Source organism: Carcharodon carcharias, chromosome 37 (assembly GCF_017639515.1).
Source record: "Carcharodon carcharias isolate sCarCar2 chromosome 37, sCarCar2.pri, whole genome shotgun sequence".
Classification (NCBI taxonomy): Eukaryota; Metazoa; Chordata; class Chondrichthyes; order Lamniformes; family Lamnidae; genus Carcharodon; species Carcharodon carcharias.
This window is the reverse complement of record NC_054503.1, coordinates 6,945,433-6,970,472: the sequence shown is the minus strand read 5'-3', so window position 1 is coordinate 6,970,472 and position 25,040 is coordinate 6,945,433. Positions and strand designations below refer to the sequence as shown.

General features: G+C 51.6%; 1 protein-coding gene across 11 annotated transcripts in view; it reads right to left on the bottom strand.

The window, feature by feature from the left end:
- The window catches only part of zmp:0000001168 (signal-induced proliferation-associated 1-like protein 2), a 111,423-nt gene that overhangs the window by 63,768 nt on the left and 22,615 nt on the right, over positions 1–25,040 (bottom strand). For 5 of the 11 annotated variants that reach the window (XR_005941935.1, XR_005941936.1, XM_041179898.1 and 2 more), the window contains exon 1: positions 10,730–11,073. The exons of 2 other annotated variants lie outside the window; for them this stretch is intronic. The gene's annotated coding sequence lies outside the window, so the exon portion shown is untranslated. Of the gene's footprint in view, positions 1–9,444; positions 9,649–10,729; positions 11,074–11,541; positions 11,633–11,844; positions 11,942–25,040 lie in introns of those variants that run through there. 4 more of the 11 variants (XM_041179894.1, XM_041179893.1, XM_041179891.1 and 1 more) reach the window with 4 other exon arrangements.

The following is a 25,040-nucleotide window of genomic DNA, read 5'->3' as shown; positions in this document are numbered from 1 at the left end:
ATGGGGTTAGATACAGAGTAAAGCTCCCTCTACACTGTCCCCATCAAACACTCCCAGGACAGGTACAGCACGGGGTTAGATACAGAGTAAAGCTCCCTCTACACTGTCCCCATCAAACACTCCCAGGACAGGTACAGCACGGGGTTAGATACAGAGTAGCTGCCACAATCGAAACCTATCAGGTCAAGCATCCCTTACTCTATTTAAAGGCGACAACTCTGATTCTCCTCGAATGAATGTTTTGTGGGGGTCTCAGTGATCAGCCTGATCCATGGGAAACGAGAGAGTGCTACCCCATTCCCCATTCAGTCTAAAGCTAACCCGACAGCCTGTCCGGGAACCTGTGGACTGGCTGGGATGGTGGTGGATGGTGGGGCGAGGCGGGCGCGGGCAGGGAAGCCAATGTGGCTGCTGTAACCATGGCACCGCACCCCACCTTGGCAAAGCGGCCTGGTGGATTAGTAACCTGGGGGCGGGGGGAGGGGATGGACGATTGGCACTTGCGACCCATCGATTGAGACGTTTCGTTCCCAATGCTTGTGCAATAGCCGTTGAGGTGTTGGACTGGGAGCGGATCGAGGTGCCTCAGACCAGAATAAAAACCCGCCCTTATCTTCCCTTTATACCAGAGAACAACCGTTTTGAAGGAAAGCGATGGGTAGAAAGAGCACAGCAAGCTTTTTGTGAGCGAGAGTGGAGCCAAAAACGGTCTCAAAGGCTTTTGAATAATTGAGAGGCCTCCGGGACAGCAAAGCCTATCAGGTCCACATTCTGCTCTGACTGGTCATGAGGGAGCCGGCGCACAGACAGGGCAAGGGTCAGGACAGCAGTGAGGCTGGGCCTGAAGCAGAGGGAGTGGTGCCTCTCCCTAGTCATAGGGAAAGTGGTGCTGCTAGTGGGACAGGCTGGTGGATTTATTCATCCCCCCCGCACCCCAACACCCAACCATCTCAGCCTCCTCCGCTCTACCCTGCCCTACCTTGCCGATTCCCCATCTTCCCACTTTGAACCCCCACAGGGCAGCCCAGAAACCACCTCTGCCTGCCCATGCCCCACAACCCCCGCATGCCGCTCCCCGCTCCCCGCTCCCCGCAGACAACAGCGTTAAATACATCCCTGGAGGTTTCATCCCATGACTTGCCCCCACGCTCCAGCAATTCGTTGGCCAACACATCCATCCTGGTGACATGCGGCCTTCCTAGGCAATGTGGAAAGCAAGTCGACCTAATACCCAATTGGATGATGCCTGACTGTCAGTCAAACAGGCTTCTCCCCGCCTCCACCCCCAACTGGCACCCCCCCCACCCCCCCCCCCCCCCCCCACCGCCCCATGAACAAGAAATGTTGAAAAATGAAAGCAATCCTTTTTTAATGTCCCGACGATTTTCCTCCAGGGTTGCACACAGCAGTGTCCTGGAAACTGGACTTCAATTCCAGGGGGGGGCTCCAAGCCAATCCTGGAGCCTCAGGATTAGGCCTCAGGAGTGCGGTTAGGCCTCAGGAGCGCAGCTAGGTCTCGGGAGCGCAGCAAGGCCTCGGGAGCGCGGCTAGGCCTCAGGAGTTCGGCTACGCCTCAGGAGTTCGGCTACGCCTCAGGAGCGCGGATAGGCCTCAGGAGCGCGGCTAGGCCTCAGGAGCGTGGCTAGGCCTCAGGAGCGCGGTTAGGCTTCAGGAGTGCGGTTAGGCCTCAGGAGCGCGGTTAGGCCTCAGGAGCGTGGCTAGGCCTCAGGAGCGCGGTTAGGCTTCAGGAGTGCGGTTAGGCCTCAGGAGCGCGGTTAGGCCTCAGGAGCGCGGCTAGGCCTCAGGAGCGCGGCTAGGCCTCAGGAGCGCGGTTAGGCCTCAGGAGCGCGGTTAGGCCTCAGGAGCGCGGTTAGGCCTCAGGAGCGCGGCTAGGCCTCAGGAGCGCGGCTAGGCCTCAGGAGCGCGGCTAGGCCTCAGGAGCGCGGCTAGGCCTCAGGAGCGCGGTTAGGCTTCAGGAGCGCGGTTAGGCCTCAGGAGCGCGGTTAGGCTTCAGGAGCGCGGTTAGGCTTCAGGAGCGCGGTTAGGCCTCAGGAGCGCGGCTAGGCCTCAGGAGCGCGGCTAGGCCTCAGGAGCGTGGCTAGGCCTCAGGAGCGTGGCTAGGCCTCGGGGTGGCTATTTTGAAACAGCTCAAGAGGCGAAGGGTAGACGACAGGACTTTGGGGACAAGAAGCAAATATTCAGCCGCAGATACTTTCATTTATGCAGTGCCTTTGACGGAGTAAAACGTCCCAAGGCCCCTTCCAGGAACATAGGTCAAAAAAAAATTGACGTAGTAGGAAACATGGGCCAGGAGTTTCAGCTCAGCGTGCAGGCACACGCCCGCCTGGGTGTGAAACGGGGCGCGATGGTGTCGGACTAGCGTCTTGGCGTCGCCGCGCGCTCCCACGATATCTCAGTCGGCAAGCGCGGGCACGCGAGAGTCAGCGGCACTGCCCACCAACAATTAATGGGCCTTAAACCAGTTCATCGACCCGTGTCTTCCCCCTGCCCCGTCCAACCTTACATCTGGCGGGCGGGCGAATCGGCCAGGCGGCCTTTCGATTTTTGAGGGGGGCCTCGCCCGTGGGTGGGGACGAGGTCTCTGTCATTAAAATTTTTTTTAAAAGTTAAAAGAACGTGTGGGCAGGATTTTAATAATCGCCGTGAAAAGGTGCGCAAGCCCGCTGTGCGGACATTTATTCTGGATCTTAAAAGCCTTTCATTTGGCCTTTAAAAATTTTCAGCGCCCTGAGACAGCCCCGGGCCTTCAGGGAGCTTTCAGTGAGCGCGCCCCCCATACCCTGTGCACCCTCGCGCTCCTCCTGCACCCCCCCCCTCCCCCGCCGCCTACCCCAGCAGCGCTGAGGCACTCAGCGTCCGTTTGACTCTTGCTGGCTGGCCCTGAAATCGTAGTCGGGGCTGGATTGGGGTGGCGGTTGCTCCTGAGGCCCAAAAACCCTGCCCCCCCCCACCTCCCCCCCCCACCTCCTTGGTCGAAGACAGCGGGTGACGAAAAGCTGGTCAAAGAGGTGGGCTTAGGAGGAGCGTCTTAAAGAAGGGGAGGGAGAGAGATGAGAGAGTTTTGCATTCCAGAGTCCAGACCCAAGGCTGTCAACAGGTGATAAAAAATTGGAGATATGGAATTGGACCAGAGTGGGGAAATAAAAAGCACCATGGCAACGGAAAGGGGGGGGGGGGGGGGGGGGGGGAGTTGTTGGGGGTGGTAAAGAGAAAAGAGTGCGTGGAATAAGTGAAGTGTTCAGATCCAAGCGGCACTCTAGAGCAGCATGGTGAATGACTCTCTCTGCTGACACTGATCCATCCGATCCCTGCGCACAGATTGACTAGTGCCGCAGGCAGAGAAGGTGCGCAGAAGCCCCACTGTTAAGGTGCCCTTCTCCTTTCCACACTGCGTCCAGCGGGCAGAAAAAGCCCCTCGTCTTCACTGCGCCAGATGGCTTTCCTTGAAGAGTTAAATAATTCATTGAACGGAGTGAAGGGTGTGATTAGGAACATTAGCATTAATTAAGCCGAGTCTCCCAGTAACCCTGGCTCCCTGGGCACTTGATATTTAATCAGGTCAGAGCTCTCGACTGATTCATCAGCTCGTTGAGCTACGCCGCTTCACACCAACACCCCCCCACCCACCCACCATCCCCCCAGTTTAACACCCGAAAGGGCTGCTGTTACATTTAGTCAGATTTTAGACTGCTTCAGGCTGTCTTGTCAGCTAAGGGCAGCAGATAGTGGGCAGCAGACAAAGTGAGAACACAAGGACATTGTGGGGCACTGTGTGGAAGAAGATATTTGCTGTAATATTTTCACTACCCCATCCCCCAACCTAGCCCAGTTTTCATCCACAAAGCTCTGTCACCTACCGCTTGCCCTTTGGCCTGTTTCAAAATGGCCACCCCCGCCAAGGCCGATCCTCACTTCTCAAGCTGAGGCTCGCACTTCAGGACAGACAAGGGCTTTATTCCTCTCTCTCTCTCTCTCTCTCCGCACCCCCCACCCCCTCCCCCCACTCCCCCCACCAACCCCCCACCCCGCCCCCCACACACCTTAAACCAGCTTATATTTCAACTCTTTCTTGGACTCGAACTCAAGTTCTGTCGAAGGGTCATGAGGACTAGAAACGTCAACTCTTTTCTTCTCCGCCGATGCTGCCAGACCTGCTGAGTTTTTCCAGGTAATTCTGTTTTTGTCTTTAATACCATTAGCCCAGCCTGAGGAAGCTCATCAGCTGAGCTGCACCTCACCTCCCGGCGAGTGATTCAGGATGACCGAGTGGTCTCAGGTTACAGCCTCCTTTGACAGGCGCGGGTTCCAATCCCACTTCTGACATTGATCTTAGGGGGAGGCAGTGGTATCGTCGCTGGACTAGTAACTAGTAACCCAGAGAGCTGGGGTAATGCTCTGGGTACCAGGGTTCGAATCCCACCGCGGCAGAGGGTGGAATTTGAATTCAGTAAAAATCTGGAATTAAAAGTCTAATGAAGCTCATTGCCGATTGTGGTAAAAACCCACCTGGTTCGCTAATCCCCTTTAGGAAAGGAAATCTGCTGTCCTCACCCGGTCTGGGCCTACATGTGGCTCCAGACCCACAGCAGTGTGGTTGACTCTTAAAATGCCCTCTGAACAAGGACAAGGACAATTAAGGGTGGGCAACAAATGCCTACATCCCGTGAAAGAATCATTTTAAAGAGGTAACACCCTCGCTGGATGTTTGACTCTCTGAAGGGCCTTGACTATCACAGAAGCAGAGTGAGCTGAGATTCACACAGGAGAGGGAGCCCCGAGTTTCTCTCATGCCTCACTTAAAGATCTGTCAAAGTTAATGACTTTCCTCCCCAAACAGGGAGGCTCCAGTTACACAGGCTCGATCCTATGGGGCAAGTGGGCCATGCTCGGAGGTGGTGCGCTATTCAACAACAGTGGGGGGGGGGCGCAATTGCGGACTCAGCCCGTGTCCTTCTTGCTCAACCCACGGCCAGATAATGGCAGAAGTGGAAGGCGGGGGGGGGGGGGGGGGGGAAGGTGGCAAAACTGGACTCGTCGGCTTTTCTTTGACTGGTTAGGGTTGGCGGAGGCCCCAGAGGAGTTTGCCAAGTTGAAGGGTGACGACATGAACAGCCAGCACAAGCCTCCAAGTGAATTAGCACCGGAACAAGGCGAGATTGACTGTGCACGCTGCCAATTCAACTGTGGCGTTGGTGTCCAATTCTGGGAACTGGGCTTTAGGAAGGACATCAAAGCCTTGGACAGGGCGCAGAGGAGGTTTAACTAGAACGGGGACCAAGGACGTGGGAGTTCAGTCCCTGCGGAGAGACTGGAGGAGCTGGGATTGTTCTCCTTAGAGCAGAGAAGGTTACGTAGGAACATAGGGCTCAGGAGTAACAGTAGACCATATGGCCCTTTGAGCCTGCTCCACCACTGAGATCATAGCTGACCTGGTTGTGGTCTCCACTCCACTTTGCTGTCACCCCGCCGATAACCCTCGACTCCCTCGTCAATCAAAAATCTGTCCGACTCAGAATGAATCTATTCGGTGGCCCGGCCTCCACTGCCCTCTGGGGAAGAGAGTTCCACAGACCAACCACCCTCTGAGAGAAAAACTTTCTCCTCATCCCTGTCTTAAAAAGGGAGCCCTCTTATTCTTAAAATGTGTTCAAAATCATGAGGGGGTTTGGATCGAGTGAATAAGGGGAAACTGTTCCCAGTGGCAGGAGGGTTGGTAACCAGAGGGACACAGATTGAAGAGAATCGGTAATAGAGCCAGAGGGGGAGATGAGGAGAATGTTTTTTGACACAGCGAGTTGTTGTGATCTGGAAGGCGCTGCCTGAAAGGGCGGCGGAAGCAGATTCAATAGGGACTGTCAAAAGGAGGAGTTGGATGAGTATTTGGAAAGGAAGAAAATGGCAGGGCTGCGTGGGGAGGGGGGTGGAGATGGTAGAGGAAGGGAGACAGATTTGGACAGCTCTTTCAAAGAGCTGGAACAGCTACCCTGGGCTGAATGGCCTCCTTCTGAGCTGTACAATCCTGCGAGCAGCCAGTTGTGCAGGGCGGGCTTGCATGAGAGCTTGTATTTTTCCTGTGGGTGCGACACCAGGAGGCCAGAGCGAGAAAAAGGGCTTCAGAGCCCTGGCCTAGTTGCCGGGCGTTCCTCAGCAACTACCCCCCCTCCCCCCAACCTAGGGTTGCCAACCGTGATGCGTTCCCGGAGGCTTTGTCACATGACTTGCCCCCACGCTCCAGCCATTAGTCGGCCAACACGTCCTTCCTTGTGTCATGCTGCCTTCCTCGGCCAATTGGAAAGCAAAAAGACTCATTACCCAATGGGATGATGGTTGACCGTCAGCCCAACAGCCTTTATGTCCCCCATTTTCAATATTTTTATATCTGGGAAAGGGAAATGTTCAAAGGCAAACACATAAAGTCCTGATGATTTTCCTCCAGGGTTTGCACACAGCAGTGTCCTGGAGACTGATCTTCAATTCCCGGGGTCACCAGGCCAATCCGGGGGGATTGGCAAACCTAGACCAACACCCTCCCCCGCCCCCACAACCCCAACCCGTTTTCGCCTACCCCCACCCCCCCCCACCCCTGCCCACCCAACCATCATCTATCATTGGTTGAGGATTGATCCTTCAGTCCCCCTCACAGGAGTTCATCCGTGCTCGATGACCCTGTGCCCTGAGCATATTATCTTCGCAGTTCCTCCTTCCCTCACTCAGGGAGGTGGGTCTATAGCTTTAACCCCTCAACAGGAAGTAATACCTATCCTCAGGTGTCACTGTGAGATTACCTTGAACCCCTGAGCACAGAATCCAGGCCGACACAGCGACTGAGGGAGTGCTGCACTGTCGGAGGTGCTGTCTTTAAAGGATGAGACTTTTTAAAAAAAATATATTCTTTCATGGGGATGTGGGTGTCGCTGGGCAAGGCAAGCATTTGTTGCCCATCCCTAGTTGCCCCTTGAGCTGGGTGGCAAGCGAGGCCATTTCAGAGGGGCAGTTAAGAGTCGACCACATCGCTGTGGGTCTGGAGTCACATGTAGGCCAGACCGGGTAAGGACAGTAGATTTCCTCAAGGCCCAACTGCCCTTTCAAGATCTATTTCGAAGGAAAACCGGGGGTATCTCCTCGGTGTCCTGGGGCCAATATTTATCCCTCCTCAACAATCGCTGGAAAAAAACAGATGATCTGGGTCATTATTAGATTGCTGATTGTGGGAGCTTGCTGTGCGCAAATTGGCTGCTGCATTTCCTACATTGCACAATGGCTGCCAAGCATTTTGGGATAGCTTCATGTCATGAAAGGCGCTAACAGCAATGAAAGCCTTCCCTTTATTTATAAAAATTAATTGCTAACTAATTAACATTCATAGGTACAAAATAATTGGGCTGTTGGGGGAGGTGGTGGTGATGTTAGAGCAGGATTTATGAGTGAGAGTCAGTTATAAAACATCAATTCAGCCAAGCAATATTAATGACTAGATTACCTGCCTAAAACCATTTACAAACATCTGCGTTGACCATCCTTTTATCTATCCAAGAGTTCGGTAAGCACAGCGCTCTTCAAAGTGCCAAAAAGATATTAAAGAGAGGAGCTGGAAAGAGACAGATATTCCCTGCTGTCTTTTACTGAGCTATAGCCAGAAATGTACAATTACCTGCCACTCAAACAAGCAGTAAATTAACCCAGTTTGATCTCAGGATTCACAACAACTAGACTTTGTATCCTGAAAGGTTGGCCTTCTTTAAATGCAGTTAGTGGCAGAATAATATTTTGAACAATTTCCTATAGTACACACGGGTGTGCTGTTCTCTATAATATACACAGGGTGTATATTCCCTATAATATACACAGGAGTTGGTATTCTTTATATTGTACACAAGGGCTGCTATTCTCTATTATATACACAGGGTCTGCTATTCTGTATAATATACACAGGGTCTGCTATTCCCTATAATATACATGGAATTGCTATTCGCTATAATACACAGGGTCTACTATTCCCTATAATATACACAGGGTCTACTATTCCCTATAATATACACAGGGTCTGCTATTCTCTATAATATACACAGGGTCTGCTATTCTCTATAATATACACAGGGTCTGCTATTCTCTATAATATACACAGGGTCTGCTATTCCCTATAATATACACCGGTCTGCTATTCTCTATAATATACACAGGGTCTGCTATACCTTATAATATACATAGGGGTTATTATTCTCTATAATATACAAGGGTTTGCTATTCCCTATAATATACACAGGGTCTGCTATTCCCTATAATATACATAGGGGTTACTATTCTCTATAATATACACAGGGTCTACTATTCCCTATAATATACACAGGGTCTGCTATTCTCTATAATATACACCGGGTCTGCTATTCTCTATAATATACACAGGGACAGCCATTCTGTATAATATACACAGGGTCTGCTATTCCCTATAATATACACAGGGTCTGCTATTCCCTATAATATACACCGGGTCTGCTATTCTCTATAATATACACAGGGTCTGCTATACCTTATAATATACATAGGGGTTATTATTCTCTATAATATACAAGGGTCTGCTATTCCCTATAATATACACAGGGTCTGCTATTCCCTTTAATATACACCGGGTCTGTTATTCTCTATAATATACATAGGGTCTGCTATTCCCTATAATATACACAGGGTCTGCTATTCTCTATAATATACACAGGGTCTGCTATTCCCTATAATATACACAGGGTCTGCTATTCCCTATAATATACACCGGGTCTGCTATTCTCTATAATATACACCGGGTCTGCTATTCCCTATAATATACACAGGGTCTGCTATTCTCTATAATATACACAGGGTCTGCTATTCCCTATTATAGACATAGGAGCTGCTATTCCCTATAATATACACAGGGTCTGCTATTCCCTATTATAGACATAGGAGCTGCTATTCCCTATAATATACACAGGGTCTGCTATTCCCTATAATATACATAGGGGTTACTATTCTCTATAATATACACCGGGTCTGCTATTCTCTATAATATACATAGGGTCTGCTATTCCCTATAATATACATAGGGGTTATTATTCTCTATAATACAGACGGTGGAGCAAATTCTACTTGCCTTTCAATGCAGAAAGGATACTACACAGATACAGTATTTACAGCACAGAAACACTAGATGCAATTTAAAAAAAAAATGCTTTAAAGCTAGGAATGGTGGAGGTGCAAAGAAATTTCAGGGTCCACATACACAGATAGCCAAAACGTAGTAGTCAGATATAACGAATAATCGAAAATGTGAATGGATTGGTTGTTTCTATAACTAATGTACTGGGATATAACAGAGAGCAGGCTCTGTTCCAGCTGTACAAAGCCCTGGTTATTGAACATCTGGAGAGTCCGTGTACCGCTCTGGCAGCTCACCTTCAAAAGGATATACTGGTTGTCGAACGAGTGGAGTCTCGGCTCACCAGATTGTGCAGGGCTCCGAGGGTTAAACTCCAAGGAAAGATGACAGAAAGCAGGCTTGTATTCCCTAGAAGTGATTTAACGTAGGGTTTTGAAATTTTGAACGGAATTAAGAGGATAAGTGGAGGGAAACCACTTCCGCTATTTTGGGGGAGCAGCGTGGGCGGGGGTTTCTGGAGTGAGAGATGATAACCTGACAATCAGAGTCAAATCATTCAGGAGAGAGGTTAGGGGACACTCCCTCATGTAGAGTGCAGTAGAAACATGTAACTCTCGCGCCCAAAAAGTAGTGAATGCCGACTCAATTAATCTTTCCAAATCCGAGATCAGTCAATTTTTGCCAGTCCAGGGTATGAAGGGGATATATGTGGACAAGGTGGTCAATTGGATTTAAGATACAGATGGGCCACTGCCTTGCCGTATATTGGAACAGTCTCGAGGGACCGAATGGCTCCCTCCTGTTCCAATGGTCCCTGTAATTGTTGGGCTTTGTTGAGTTTTGCAGATGAATTGTTGGAGGTCGGTGGGGGCGGGGGGGTGGGGGGGGGTAGTGCGGGGGGCACAGTCTTGTTCCAGTTAGTTTCCGCATCTTTCAACTGACCTTCAAAAAAAATGTCAGCCAATGTACCTTCTGCCTCCCACTAGGTAAGTCCCGCCAGAGAGTAGCTGCAACTGCTAAGGGGGAAGCGAAATTGGGTTGCATCGCGATGCTTCCCAAGGTCGAACAGCCCACCAGCTGGGTGCCTGCATGGGCTCAGGGGCGGGACGGATGTGGTCGAGGTAGTTGGGGAAGGGGTGTGGGGGGGGTGGGGTTGGGTAAGCACAGGGTGGACTTCTGGTGGTGGGGGGGGCGGGTGGTGATGGTGGGGGTGAAGGGGTAAGACAGAAAATAGCAAAGTCAGAAATCAAAATGGCCGCCGGAGAAACCGAGCGGAGGCGACCAGCTACCAAGCTGCAGACGGAGAATCCCTCGCCGGCAGGCATTTATCAATAAAACCACTTGTAGAGGTGACAGGAACAGGGCCCGATCCCATGCGAAACAGGCTGTCATACCAAAACCGCACTGATATTTAACAGAACAGATGCCACGCAAAGCGACGCTGCTGCACCTGTAATAGAAACCGGCGGTGCTTTGGCTTTTTCGCTGTCGAATGCACCAGGCCAGATTTTAACTCATCAGATTTTTATCCCCCCTCAACCTCTTCGTGTGCTCTCTCCTCCTTCGAGACGCAAAGCTTACCGCTTCTGACCAAGCTTTTGGTCACTTGTCCTCTCTTTTGGCGGCTAGGTTTTTTGCCTGCGAGCACGCCCGTGAACATTTTACCACGTTTAAGCGAGTTTTACGAGCACAAGCTGTGGTTTGGAGGCTAATGGCTCACACATGTTGCCAGGAAAACTTCCTTCACTGCTGATCGATTGTTCAATTCCTCTCGTCCGCTTGGACTGACAACTCCGCTCTCTTCCACCCCTCCACTTAAAGTGTTGTGTAATCAGAAAATTTTGGCCTCTCTCTTCCTCTTGTGATGTTCGTCTCCGTCCTCTTCCTCAATCATTCGTTCCTCTTGCTAAACTCCTAAATTGACCCCCCCACCACCCCCCCACCACCCCCACCCCCACCCCCACGTACCCCCACCATCCTCCTTCTCCTCCCCTCCCACCCCCACATCCTCCACTGTATTGGATTCCAAATTGAACCTGTTCTCTGCCGGGTGGTCAAAGGGAAGGGTAGGCCGGGGGCCCCCTCACCTCCCCTCGGTCTCTCCCGCTCCCTCCCTCCCTCCCTCCCCGTTCGCACAGGCTTCGAGAAAGCGGCGAGCTTAGCTTTTAGCTCGCGTGTAGGCCTCAGCAACCACCCCCCCCAAGCCCCCACCCATCACCCCCCCCCCCCCACCCCCCAACCCCCAGCCCCCACCACCTGAAGTTCCTGTGGCAACAGGGGCGGAAAAAGAAAATTCATCCTTCTAATCTCCGGGAGTTTTTGACATGTTGCAACAAGGGATGAGGGTGGTCGGAGCGCCTGTTTTTGAGATATGAGACAATCAGCCCTCCTACCTTCAGATGCTCGCGCCGCTGTTCCCACGGTAACCAGCCCAACCGAAGCTGAGCGCCTTCTGCGCGGAAGTCACCGGGTGCGGGGTGGTGGGGGGGGGGAAGGGGGGGGGGAGTGGGGAGGTGTGGAGGTGGTGGGGGTGGGGGGGTGCCTGGAATTTGTTTTATATATATATAAGTAGCTTTGCGTAGCTGAAAAAGTTGTCGTTCTTTTTTGCAAACCACTTCCTCTTTCAGCGAGCTGCTTGCTCAAAAGCCAATTCCTTTCTCTCTCTCTCTCTCTCTCTCTCTCCCTCTCAAACCTACTCAAGACGCGTAGAACGATGCAGCGCGACAGGAGGCCCGTTCGGCCCATCGCGCCGGTGCCGGCTCTTTGGAAGAGCTGTCCAAACTCCGATCCCTCCCATTGGCCCCCAACATCCCTTCCGTTCAGCCGCTTCCTGTTCAACTATTTATCCAGTCCCCTTTGGGAAGTTACTACTGATTCCACAATTCCACCACCCTCTCAAGCAGCATCTTCCAGATCACGGTGACACGCTGATAAAATATTCTTCTCATTACCCCCCCCCCCCCAACCCCCCTCCCCTCCCCCCACCACCACCCCCCAACCCCCCACCCACCGCTGGTCCTTTTGCCGATTCTCTTCAATCTGTGCCTCTGGCCATCCTGCTGCTGGGCACAGTTTCTCCTTCCTTACTCATATCAAAATCCTCCCTGATTTCGAACGCCACGGTTAAATCCCACCCCTCCACTTAACCTTCTCTGCTCCGAGGAGAACAATCCCAGCTTCTGCAGCGTCTCCACATTAAGTGGAGTCTCTCGTCCCTGGTGCCATTCCAGTAAACCTTCTCCGCACCCTATCCAGCGCCTCGGACGGTTAGATACGCTCTGTCTGCTCACCAACAAACCTTTTCCCAAGGCACGTTTTCCACGATTTAAGCCCTGGCCCCTTATTTATTATTATTTATTATTTTTAAATTACTAACAACTTTTTTTAAACTTAAAAGTGTCAGCTGTGTATCAGTGGGTAGCGCGCTCGTCTCTGAGTCAGGAGTTTGGGGGGGGGCCAAGTCCCACTCCAGAGGCTTCAGCACAAAATCGAGACACTCCTGCTCCTAGTACAGCGCTGTGGGAGCGCTGCACTGTCAGCGGTGCTGTCTTTTAAGTGAGACACTAGGCCCCGTTCAGATAGATGCAAATGATTCCACGTAACCATTTTGAGGAGCAGGAGAGTTCTCCCCGGACTCCTGGCCCATATTTATCGCTTAACCAACACCTAAAGACAGATTATCTGGTCATTATCATGTTGCTCTTTGTGGGATTTTGCTTGTATCCAAAATGGCTGCTGCATTTCCTACGGGGGTCAGTGGAGAGAGAAAGACACCCTTACTCACGACACAGAGGTAACGGGGAATGGTGGTGGTTGGGGGTGGGGGAGCGAGTGGTGAGATAAACTCTTGAGAAACCCCACGAGGGAGTTGTGCAATTGGGTGGGCAGAGGGTTTTCGATGGAAGGACCAGCAGAACGGGCTGAGTGGCCTCACTCCCCCCCCCCCCCACCACCCCGGTACAGTGACTGGACCAATGTCTCCAAACACACCCCCATTCCGTCAGGGGAAGACCACAACGGAAGAGGCCTGAACGATGAAGGATAAGGTCAGTCCATTCAGGCCATCGAAGTCCACCTTCCTAATAGCCTAACTCTCTCTCGTCAAAGTGCATCCCTCAAAACACCCTCCGGTATCCAGAAGGAGAATCTCACTAAAAAGAAACTCTCCATTTCAGACACGTGGTAGCCTCTGCTGTCAGATCAGATTAACGACAAGTAGCCCAGACAGGACCCAGGAGTGTTTAAAAAGCTGTCAACAACCATCACCTCGTTCTGCACACTCCACTGAATGCCATCTCTCTCTATCTCTATCTCTCTCTCCCCCCTCCCCCTTCTGCTACTCACACCGCCAGTCCTGAAACGCTCAATACTGCTGCTGCATCTTAGGACCCTACAGTAGGGTGGCTTAAAAAGAGATGGTATTGCATTTATATAGCGCCTTTCGACACCTCAGGGCATCCCAAAGTGGCCAATGAAGTAGAAGAGTGGTCACTGTTATGGAGGAAACGAAGGCCGACATTCCCTCCCTCTTCCAGGCCTTGCGGGATGAGACAGGAACATTTGGACAGAGGCCAAAAGACTGGTGGCCTCTATCCAAACGTTCCCGTCTTGCTGGTTGGGTCCGCTCTGTACCTTGCCCATCGTTGGCAGGACCAGAAAATCCCACTCTTGGGGCAGAATTTTGGCTTCGGCGAGCAAGGGGGCGGGGCCCGCTTGCCGACACATAAAATGATGCGGGATAATGTCAGACAGAACCCCCAATGTCATCCCGCTCCACTTAAATCTTCAGGAAGGCAGGCCCAAAGCAAAATCAGCAGCGGGCCCGCCGACCTGTCAATGGCCAATTGAGGCAGGACAAGGTTTCAGGCAGGGATTTAAAAAGTTTAATAAACTTATAATGTAAATTATGAACATGTCCCAGCTCGTGTGACATTGTCACATGAGGGGAACATGTTAGGGAATTTTTTTTTTCTATTTTTAATATTTTTCGAAGTGTCAGCGATCTCCCTGAGGCTGCACTTAGCCTCAGGGAGATGTGCGCTCTATCATGCGCATGTGTGAAAGAGCGCACTCTCGCTTTTGGGGAATACCCCCCTCGCCCGCACAGGGAGCGCATAGCACTTCCCGCCGAGCGATACGCTGGGCGGGCCTTAATTGTCCACAAAAAGCAGGACAAATCCAATCCGGTCAATTCCTGCCCCTTCAGTCCACTCTCGATCAAACAGCAAAGTGACGGAAGGGGTCATCGACACTGCTTTCAAGCGGCACTTGTTTAGCAATAACCTGCTCACTGATGCCCAGTTTGAGTTCCGCCAGGGCTACTCAGCTCCTGGCCTCATTACAGCCTTGGTTCAAACATGGGCAAAAGAGCTGAAGTCCCGAGGTGAAGTCAGGGTGATTGCCCTTGACATCAAGGCAGCATTTGACCAAGTGTGGCATCAAGGACCCCAAGCAAAACTGGAGTCAAATAGTCATTTGGTAGCACAGAACTTGAGTATTGCTGAAAGAAGAGACATGTCAAAGCTTTTCGTCTTGCACTCATCAGGTTACTTCACAAGAATACCGATATAAGGGGAAAACAACAATTTATACTGTACGAGAAGAGAGTGCTGATTGGTTGGCAATTGGGCTCTGATTGATACAGGCATTACCATGTAGAATGCACCAGTGATAGTGGCTGACAGTTAACAGCCAAGCATTGTTTGAAATTTAAACCAGGCAGCTTGATCTTAATTGGTCACAGCATTGCCCTGAGGAATGAACCAGTGAACGGCTGTCACTTATTTAGTTTAGCTGAAACAGGTGCAATGTGTGTACATGTTCTTTCTGTCTGCAAAGAACAGGGCCCTGTGTATTAATGTGTGTAGCTTCCAGTACAGGCAAATGTGGCAGACTGTGAGCCCAACTGATAATCTTAAATTGGTTGTTAGCGTAATTCCTAGCAGACTGAGGATTATTTAGCAAATGTTGTCCAATCGTGAAATCACATCTAATGTTGGACAGTGTGTGTTGAGTTTTGCAAGCACGGGTTGGTTGGATACGGTCTGTACCCTGCCCATGTGAACAGCGGCTGGGACATGCTGTTTGATACGATCCACCAGTCTTTGGGACGTGTGGCCTACATACCGAGCATCACACTGGTCCTGAAATTCATGCACCGCATGACTCATTTGTGTGATAGGCAGAACGTCTTTTTGGCTTGACAGCAATATCCTGTTAGTGGCGAATACCACTCATGTTGCTACTGCATAGTAGCAGCGTGAACCAGCTAGCTTCACCTGCTGCTCAAATTTTTGAGATACCTTACCCTTCTGGGGTGATCTGAGGTAGACTGGACACCTTTCAGGGTTGAAAGTGACGGCCTTAGGCCTGTTCATGAGTTTGCGTGATCTGATCAGGGTAGCCAGTATCCCTCAGGATGCCCTTTGATGCCCCTATTTCAGCATCAAGCTGGGAATGTGAGTAAATGGCCCAGACTCTATTCACGAGGTTGCCGATAAGACCAATCTTATAGCGTGTGGAACTGTAAGAATCCCAACGTGTATGTTGACCAGTGAAGGTCAGCTTGTGGTAGACCCTGGCAGATTTCAAAGGTGAATTTGAGCACAGGATGGAGCCCATTAAGACACTTAAGGAAATTGTTACATGCAGCTGTGGATTTAAATATAGCAAACATACCCTCCACGTATCGGAAATATGCGAGGGGTAGGAGGTTGGGTGTCATTCCATCAAAGACACATTTTTAATGGAGCCCAACAAAGATGTTGGCGAGATCTGGGCCTAGAGGGGATCCCATGGCAACGCCATCTCTTTGGGCCTACATGATGTCATTAAAACGGAACTCAACTGCACCAGTTGCCGAGTTCATAATCTCAATGAATATTGATTCACTCAATGGTGGCGGCTCTAGATCACCATGATATAGTGCTGCAGCGCAAGTATCTGTGGCTTCCTCAAGTGGAACATTGGTCAGTAGGCTAGCAATGTCAAATGAGCACATGCACACAGCATTGCTATCGAAATGCACGTCCTGTATGGCCTTCACAGTGTGACGGGATCCTTCACTGTGTATGTGGAAAACTTGTTCAAAACTGGTTGTACCAATTCACCTGACCATTTGGCCAATTCATGGTGTGCAGAGCTGGTCATAGATAAGATAAAGTGTAAAGTGACATTACTCCAACATGCCTCTTTATTTCAGCAAAACTGGAGTCAATGGGAATCAGGGGGAAAACTCTCCGCTGGCTGGAGTCATACCGAGCACAAAGGAAGATGGTTGCGGTTGTTGGAGGTCAGTCATCTCAGCTCCAGGACATCACTGCAGGAGTTCCTCAGGGTAGTGTCCTCGGCCCAAACATCTTCAGCTGCTTCATCAATGACCTTCCTTCCATCATAAGGTCAGGAATGGGAATGTTCGCTGATGATTGCACAATCTTCAGCACCATTCACAACTCCTCAAAGACTGAAGGAGTTCATGTCCAAATGCAGCAAGACCTGGACAACATTCAGACTGACTGCTAAGTGCCAAGATACACAAGTGCCAGGCAATGATCATCTCCAACAAGAGAGAATCAAGCAATCTTCCCTTCACATTCAATGGCATTACCATCACTGAATCCCCCATTATCAACATTCTGGGGGTTACTATTGACCAGAAACTGAACTGGACCAGCCAAATAAATACTGTGGCTACAAGAGCAGGTCAGAGGCTGGGAATCCTGTGGTGAGTAACTCACCTCCTGACTCCCCAAAGCCTGTCCACCATCTACAAAGCACAAGTCAGGAGTGTGATGGAATACTCCCCACTTGCCTGGATGAGTGCAGCTCCCACAGCACTCAAGAAGCTCGACACCATCCAGGACAAAGCAGCCCAATTGATTGGCACCACATCCACAAACATTCACTCCCTCCACCACCGACGCACAGTAGCAGCAGTGTGTGTACCATCTACAAGATGCACTGCAGCAACTCACCAAGGCTCCTTAGACAGCACTTTCCAAACCTGCGACCTCTACCATCTAGAAGGATGAGGGCAACAGACACATGGGAACACCACCACCTGCAAGTTCCCCTCCAAGCCACACACCATCCTGACTTGGAAATATATCGGCCGTTCCTTCACTGTCGCTGGGTCAAAATCCTGGAACTCCCTCCCTAACAGCACTGTGGGTGTACCTACACCACACAGAGTGCAGTAGTTCAAGAAGGCAGCTCACCACCACCTTCTCAAGGGGCAATTAGGGATGGGCACTAAATGCTGGCCTAGCCAGCAACACCCACATCCCATGAATAAATTTTAAAAACGGCATTGGAAGCCAGTGCTGCCTCCAGCCGATGAAGAGAGGAGAAGAGGTAGATAAAAAGGAAACGTGAAGGATGAAAAATAAATAAACAGCAGTTCGGATTAGATCCACTCGACCATCCTGGGATGGGGGAGGGGTTATCCTAAGAGGAAAGGTTGGACAGACTGGGCCTGTATCCATTGGAATTTAGAAGAGTGAGGGGCGATCTTATTGAAACGTATAAGATCCTGAGGGGATTCGACAGGGTGGATGGTGAGAGGATGTTTCCCCTTGTGGGAGAGACTAGAACGAGGGGACACAGTTGAAAAATAAGGGGTCTCCCATTTAAGACGGAGATGAGGAGAAATATTTTTCTCTCTCAGAGGGTGGTGAATCCTTGGAACTCTCGGGGGGGAGGCAGAGTCATTGAATGTTTTTAAGGCAGAGGTAGGCAGGTTCTTGACTAACAAGGGAGTCAAAGGTTATTGGTGGGGGGGTGTGGGGTTGAGGTTAGGCAAGCTAGTGACATTCAGGCCAGAGTCAGATCAGCCATGATCTCATTGAATGGGGGAGCAGGCTCGAAGGGCCGAATGGCCTACTCCTCCTCTTCTGTACGTTCAAATCTCGCCTGGGCAGGAGGGGGTGGTGGGTGGGGTCAGTGCGTGTATAATTTTGAGGCTTTCCATGAATGAGAGAGGACAGTTCAGAGTAGGGCTGTCCAGAATGGCAATTGAAGAGCGTGAAAGGGTGGGGGAGACAAACGAAGTGAAGGAAAAACTAGATTTGTTTTTCCACTCTAAAAAAAAAATGTCTGCACTTGAATTGAACCGAAAGGACATTGCTCTGAGGAAACTGCCGAACTGGAATCCCAGTGAATGGAAAACAGGTCACCAATGACCTGAGGGCTATAAGGAGGGCACTCTTTACCAAGAATTATGGACTGGGATAACAGCAAGCATTAAAGGGTGTTTAACATGGAGCAGAATAGAAGAGAGGAAAGAGGAGGGAGGGAGAGAGTGAGAGAGAGAGTGAGCAAGAAGGGAAGACAGAGAGAAAGATAGATGGGGGTGGAACAGAGAGAGACAGCGCGGGGAAGGAGGGAAGAGGGCTGAGAGGAAAGGGAGGGACAGGGAGAGGGCATTACAGAAAAGGAGAGACTGAGGGAAAGAGGGATAACAATCAAAAAGATAAGACCAGAGAGAGAGAGAGAGAGAGAAGAACACACATACAGGGGGAGAGAGACCCACAGAGGGAGACACACACACAGAGGGAGACACACACCTACATACACACACACATACACACACACACACACACACAGGGAGAGACACAGATATAGAGGGGGAGATGCACACAGAGGGAAAGGTACACACACACACGCACATACATACACACACAGAGGGGAGACACGCACACAGAGAGAGGGGAGACACACACACACAAAGAGAGGGGAGACACACACACACACACACACAAACACACACACAGAGGGGAGACACACACATACACAGAGAGGGGAGATGCACACACACACACACACACACACACACACACACACACACACACAGAGGGGAGACACATACACACACACACACAAACACACACACACACACAGAGGGGAGACACACACATACACAGAGAGGGGAGATGCACACACACACACACACACACACACACACACACACAGAGGAGAGACACACAAACACACACACACACAGAGGGGAGACACACACATACACAGAGAGGGGAGATGCACACACACACACACACACACAGAGGGGAGACACACACACACACAGGGGAGAGACACACACACACACACACACACACACACACACACACAGAGGGGAGACACACACACACACACACACACACACAGGGGAGAGAGACACACACACAGAGGGGAGACACACACACACACACACACACACACACACAGAGGGGAGAGAGACACACACACACACACACACACAGGGGAGAGAGACACACACACACACACACACACACACAGACACACACACAGGGGAGAGAGACACACACACACACACACACACACACACACAGGGGAGAGAGACACACACACACACACAGGGGAGAGAGACACACACACACACACAGGGGAGAGAGACACACACACACACACACACACACAGAGAAGAGAGACACAAAAACACACACAGAGAGGGGAGACACACACACACAGAGGAAACACACACACACAGAAAAAAAACATACAGAAGCCAAAGGAAGGAAGCAAGACTTGCATTTATCCAATACTGTTCACAACCTCAGGACATCCCAAAGTGTTTCAAGGCCAATTAATGAAGGGAGAGATTTTACTTCCTTGTTTCTCAGCCTCTCTAGTTGAACAGAGAGGGGAACAGAGCGAAGTTTCTCCTTTAGGCTTTTTAGATCATTACTCAATTCCGTATTATAAATATTGCACTGATTTTTATTGTACACCAGCCCGGTCACTACCCTCAGAGCCGGAGGTGGTGGGTGTGAATCAGAGACTTGAACCCTCAAGGCCACAGTGTCGGAGGTGTCGTCTTTCAGATGAGACATTAAACTGAGAGCCCCGTCCAGATGGGGGTTAAAGATCTACGGCCAGTAACTCTCAAAATATATCATCTGAAGGCCGTTTGCGGGAGTGTTATCATGGAAAATCGATCCCACGCTCAGCCTTCCTCCTGTGAACTGGTCTTCTCGTTGCTGTTTGTGAGGTACAAAATGGCTGCCACTTCAACCTCCGCCTGTTGCCTAATTCAAGGCCCCAGAACAATTCAGGCTGGGACCTTTGCGACCCTCCCACATTGTAAATCTGAGTGCCTTTTGTCTTTTGGCAGTCAGTCCCTGAGTCCAGGACGCTTAGGAGGCAGGAAGAGACTGTTGGCAGCTAGCCCAATGGACCTGGTGACCTATGACCCAACGAGCTAGTGAACAATGCCGATACACACACACACACACACACACACACACACACACACACACACACACAACTGCTTAACGCCGGCCGCAGGCTGATGGAGAGAGGACATCCTGCCAACCGCCTCTCCCGGCCCTACGAACCCAAAGCCCCCCCCCAACCCCCCACCCCCCACCCCACCTCCATTGCAGAACAAACGAGTTGGAACGACGTTGCCCTTGATAACTTCCTCACACACACACGGGGCCTGCTCCGGCCTAGCACAACTTCCAGGCCCAAGGACAGCGGCGCTGCCAAGGCAACCGCGTGCCCCCGCCCAGCGCAGCATCGGTTTTAAGAGGTCTCAAGGGTGCGGGGGAGGGACGTCCTGTTCCAGCTCCAGTAGGTGGGACCTGGGCCTGCATCATCCGTCCCAGAGGGCCACAACGCGGGCAAGGCCACGGGACTGAGGGCCCTGCATCGCGGCCGTGTTTTGCACCAGGCCTGGTTTTAGACCCCACTTTAGGCCGCACGGCGTCCAGTTTTGCTCTCCACATTCACATAAAGGATAGAGAGGAGCCCGGACAAGTTGAAACAGAATAAGATTTGCTACGATTACACCAGAATGGAGAGGTTATATCAATCAGCTAGGGGCTGCGGAACAGGCCATGGTTCCTTCCTCTGGAGAGCAGATTTTTTTGGAGAGGGACCTGATGGGAATCTTTAAAATTCCAAATTGCCTCAAGACAATCGATTTAGAAAAGGTGTTTCCACTTGTGGGGCAGAACAGAACTACAGGGCCATCAATACAGGACAGTCGCTAATGAATCCAATCCGGAACTCAGGAGAAAATTCTTCACCCAAAGAGTGGGGGTGAATGTGAAACTTGCTCCCACAGGGAGTGGTCGAGGTGAATAGTATTGATACATTTAAGAGGGAAGCTGAATAAACACCTGAAGGAGAAAGGGCAGGTGAGAGGCAGAGTAAAGTTCACTCTACACTGTTCCCATCAGACACTCCCAGGACAGGTACAGCACGGGGTTAGATACAGAGTAAAGCTCCCTCTACACTGTCCCCATCAAACACTCCCAGGACAGGTACAGCACGGGGTTAGATACAGAGTAAATCTCCCTCTACACTGTCCCCATCAAACACTCCCAGGACAGGTACAGCACGGGGTTAGATACAGAGTAAAGCTCCCTCTACACTGTCTCCATCAAACACTCCCAGGACAGGTACAGCACAGGGTTAGATACAGAGTAAAGCTCCCTCTACACTGTCCCCATCAAACACTCCCAGGACAGGTACAGCACGGGGTTAGATACAGAGTAAAGCTCCCTCTACCCTGCCCCCATCAAACACTCCCAGGACAGGTACAGCACGGGGTTAGGTACAGAGTAAATCTCCCTCTACACTGTCCCCATCAAACACTCCCAGGACAGGTACAGCACGGGGTTAGGTACAGAGTAAATCTCCCTCTACACCGTCCCCATCAAACACTCCCAGGACAGGTACAGCACGGGGTTAGATACAGAGTAAAGTTCCCTCTACAGTATTCCCATCACAAACACTCCCAGGACAGGTACAGCACGGGGTTAGATACAGAGTAAAGCTCCCTCTACACTGTCCCCATCAAACACTCCCAGGACAGGTACAGCACGGGGTTAGATACAGAGTAAAGCTCCCTCTACACTGTCCCCATCAAACACTCCCAGGGCAGGTACAGCACGGGGTTAGATACAGAGTAAAGCTCCCTCTACACTGTCCCCATCAAACACTCCCAGGACAGGTACAGCACGGGGTTAGATACAGAGTAAAGAACCCTCTACACTGTCCCCATCAAACACTCCCAGGACAGGTACAGCACGGGGTTAGATACAGAGTAAAGAACCCTCTACACTGTCTCCATCAAACACTCCCAGGACAGGTACAGCACGGGGTTAGATACAGAGTAAAGCTCCCTCTACACTGTCCCCATCAAACACTCCCAGGACAGGTACAGCACGGGGTTAGATACAGAGTAAAGAACCCTCTACACTGTCTCCATCAAACACTCCCAGGACAGGTACAGCACAGGGTTAGATACAGAGTAAATCTCCCTCTACACCGTCCCCATCAAACACTCCCAGGACAGGTACAGCACGGGGTTAGATACAGAGTAAAGCTCCCTCTACACTGTCCCCATCAGACACTCCCAGGGCAGCTACAGCACGGGGTTAGATACGGAGTAAAGCTCCCTCTATCCTGTGGAGTTCCAAGCCATCATTCACTGGTCAGGTGCTGTGAGAGGCTATCAGTGTGACCACTTAATGGGGAACTGCAGGAAGAATGAGTGGGAATCTGTTCCCGTTAAGTGTTGCCAACTTCCACAACTGGTTTCGGAGGTCAACAGGGGCCAGATATCCTCAGGAACTGGTGGTTGCAATTCCCAGCTCGCTAAAGATAGAGCTCTGACTGATCACTCGCGGCTCTGAACTGGGGGGTAGGGCAGAAGGTAAGGGGCGTGCGAGACACATCAGCCTTTTACTATCCACCCGTGAGATTCCAGTAGAGAGCGTGAAAACTCTTACAATCGTTGTTATAGGTTCCTGGGACGGGTAAGACAAGAGAGAGAGCTGCTTTTCTACACTGCCTTGTGCGGTTCAGGCTGTCCCACAGTGATTTACAGCCAATTGTGTATTTTCAGACTGTGGTCACTGCCGAGATATAGGGAGGTCAAAGAAATACAGCAATCAACGTCCACTGCACTCAGACCAAATGGTTGCCAAAGGTGGAGGCCCCCTTTACTCACACACACACCCGCACACACATGTGCACACACACACACGCGCACACACACGCGCACCCACACACGCGCACCCACACCCGCGCACCCACACTCGCGCACCCACAATCCTGCGCACACACACTGCCGTATGCACACACACTGCCGTATGCACACACACACCTGCGCACACACACTACACACCCGCACACACACACACACACCCGCACAAAAACACAGACCCGCACACAAACACAGACCCTCACACACACCAGCGCACACACACACACCAGCGCACACACACACCAGTGCACATACAATCCTGCGCACACACACGCCCGCGCACACACATACCTGCGCACACACACTACACACCCGTACACACACACACACACACCCGCACACAAACACACACCCGCACACAAACACACACCCGCACACATACTGGCACACGCACACACACCAGCACACACACACACCCGCGCGCACACACACACCCGCGCGCACACACACACCCGCGCGCACACACACACCCGCGCGCACACACACACCCGCGCGCACACACACACCCGCGCGCACACACACACCCGGGCGCACACACACACCCGCGCGCACACACACACCCGCGCGCACACACACACCCGTGTGCGCACGCACACACACCCGCGCGCACGCACACACACCCGCGCGCGCGCGCACACACCCGCGCGCGCGCACACACACACACGCGCGCGCACACACACACCCGCGCGCACACACACACACCCGCGCGCGCACACACACACCCGCGCGCACACACACACACACACCCGCGCACACACACACACACCCGCGCGCGCACACACACACCCGCGCGCACACACACACACCCGCGCGCGCACACACACACCCGCGCGCACACACACACACACACCCGCGCACACACACACACACCCGCGCGCGCACACACACACCCGCGCGCGCACACACACACCCGCGCGCGCACACACACACACACCCGCGTGCACACACACACACCCGCGCGCGCACACACACACCCGTGCGCACACACACCAGCGCGCACACACATCAGCGCGCACACATGTGCACCCGCACACACACACACACACCAGCACACACACACACACACACCCGTACACATACCAGCACATGCACACACACCAGCACACACGCGCACCCGCACCTGCACACACACACACACCTGCACACACACTCACTCTACAGCTTTAGAGGAGCAGGCACCATGGGAATAAAAAACGCTGTTACCCTAGCAACCGTCCAAATTCCCTTTGTGAGCGTGCAGCTCCAATATCCTTCTGACCACTCCTCCCTTCATATCAATTCGAGTCCAGACCAGTATTAACTGAGCGACACTGATATCAACTCTCTAACATACCACAATACCCCTCACTGTAACTTATTTATCCACACCCCTCACTGTAACACTCCCTGATATAAGCCGCACCCCTCACTGTAACACTCCCTGATATAACCCGCACCCCTCACTGTAACACACTCTGATATACCCCACACCCCTCACTGTAACACTCCCTGATATAAGCCGCACCCCTCACTGTAACACTCCCTGATATAACCCGCACCCCTCACTGTAACACACTCTGATATACCCCACACCCCTCACTGTAACACTCCCTGATATAACCCGCACCCCTCACTGTAACACACTCTGATATACCCCACACCCCTCACTGTAACACTCCCTGATATAAGCCGCACCCCTCACTGTAACACTCCCTGATATAACCCGCACCCCTCACTGTAACACACTCTGATATACCCCACACCCCTCACTGTAACACTCCCTGATATAACCCGCACCCCTCACTGTAACACTCCCTGATATAAGCCGCACCCCTCACTGTAACACTCCCTGATATAACCCGCACCCCTCACTGTAACACACTCTGATATACCCCACAC